Genomic DNA, 2,338 nt, shown 5'->3' on the forward strand with positions numbered 1-2,338 from the left:
TGGGTGGACTCAGGGTCTGAGACTTTATTTTGTTCCTCCTCTTTGTCATTTTGTACACCACTGTCTTCTGACCTTTGGTGTAGAGCTTGGATAGAGTTATTACCTTAGCACCAGGTCCGGATCTACGAAGTTCAGATTCCTCCAAGTGGGTGTTGTTTGGATCTGGTTACTGTGCTCCACTTCTTTCTGCTGCAGCTGTTAGAGCGGAACCCTTTGTGTCTCTCTGGCAAGATGTTCTGGTCCTGAATCAGCTGGGTGGGTCTTGCCTCTAGCTTCTTTGCAGGGAGTTCTGCTGAAGGGTTCCTCACTGGGCCTGCACTCTGGGTCGAATGAGGATCCACGGGCCCTGGGTGTTCTCACTCACTGGCCGGACCTGGGCTCTGGGTCTATTCAGGATCCAGTGTGCCCCGGGTTGACTCACTCAGCCTGGGCTTTGGGTCTATTCAGGATCCGGTGTGCCCTGGGTTGTCTCACTCATTCAACGGACCTGGGCCCCAGGTCATCTCACTCACTGGCTGGGCCTGCGCTCTGGGTCTATTCAGGATCCCGCGGCCCAGGTTGTCTTAAACACTAGCTTTTAAAGTAGAATTTAAGAGGCTGCTCCAAACCCAGCAGCAATGTGAATGATGCCTTTGTTCAGTGTTGGAAAAATTTCAGTGCAAAAATTAATCTTAATTATCAAAATGTTCTGTATCAATATTGCTTCTCTTTGAGAAATGCTGTGAGTAACAAATTCCTGCAAAGTTAAGACCCGCAGAATGATTTTTCCTTTTGTCTCAGGCTCCTGTTTAGCTTGGCATGTCATTAATTTTTGGACAAAAATTAATAGTTTTTAAAATAGTACTTTTCAAGGCCTCTTTTCCTTGACAACATTCATATTCTAGAGTGTGGACCTGGCAGGGGTGGGGGAAACAAACACCCCTCAAGACCAAGCTTGCTCACACAAGATAGCCAGTTAGTCATTTTCTGTGACAACATTTGAAAGTCCAAAGCAGTACTTTATGAATCCAACGCTAGGAAATATTTTTAGACTGAAAAATTGAGAGCAAATACAGTGCTTCCATTAGGTCAAATTTCTTAAAGGTCTGTGCAACATCCATAGTATTGAAGAATTTTTATGGAGGACCTCTGGCCTAACATGGGCGGCTGTGTGCTGAGGAGATCAAGACCCGGATGTGCTTGCCTTGGTCCTCTGAGATATACTTTGAGTCCAGTGCTAGTGTGTCACACACAGACCTCCGAAGACAAAATAAGAAAAAATGTCTTCTTCTCAGCTTTTCTAAGAACACATCAAATAGAGGGAACTTATCTCAAAAGTGTGTTTTCTATTTTATGTGGAAACAACATATCAACTCTGTATGCTGAGGAAGCTCTGTAGTCTTAAAGTCTAAGGAATGCTTTGAGCCTCCAAACTCTGTATGCAAAGCCTCTTGAAGGAAGAGAATACGCTACCACCACCACACACAGTATCTATCGCAGACCTGCTTTAGCAGAAAGAGCTTCATAAGTGAACGAAGACTGGATTGCATCCTAGCCAGAAGGAGCTCAGCCCTTCCTCAGTCTGGGCCTCTGTTTCCTTACTGGTAAAACATGGTGGGATTTTATAAGGATCACAGGAAATAAAAACAGCTCTAAAAAGGTGAAGGAGTTATAAGCTTTCATTTCAACTAGTACATCACTTGGCAATTTTTTCTGTAAAGTGCTAAGCAGCAAATATTGTAGGTCTTGAAATCTATATTTTGCATTACAAAAGTTGTCATAGACAAAATGAAAATAAGTTTTAATAAAGCTTTATAAAAGTATTTTTGGCTCACAAGCCATGGTTTCCTGATTTCTGACCTAGCACAGCATAGTACAGATGTAGGTAATGAAAATGACATTTCAATTTAATGATTCCTAAACTTCGTGGAAAAATAGAGTATTTCTGGAGTCTGTGTTCATCAATGGAATTTTAAGAATGGGTTTAATCTGAGTTTGTTGACTTTTAAACTCACAACAATGTAACACTTTCACTGACAACTGAATGAAAAATAAAATAAATCTCCAATTAAAATTGCACTATCATCATTATAAGATTTTATGTCTCATGCCTGTTCTTCCTGCCATTGTTTTGACACATAGCCAATTTTGTTGGAAAGTCTTACCTCTTCTCAGTGTAAGATCTCCATAAGAAAAGGCAGCTGTGCTGGATGTATTCCAGAAGGAAATGCACATCACCTGGATATTATATTTTTGATGCCCAAACCCATAAAAGAATTGGGAAGGTCCATATTTTCATATACCTTTTTGGTTTATTAGCAACTAAGAGATTATGAGCTACTTCTGTACATGTTCCTAA

Source organism: Octodon degus, unplaced genomic scaffold, assembly GCF_000260255.1.
Source record: "Octodon degus isolate 3935 unplaced genomic scaffold, OctDeg1.0 scaffold00168, whole genome shotgun sequence".
In the NCBI taxonomy this organism is placed as follows: domain Eukaryota; kingdom Metazoa; phylum Chordata; class Mammalia; order Rodentia; family Octodontidae; genus Octodon; species Octodon degus.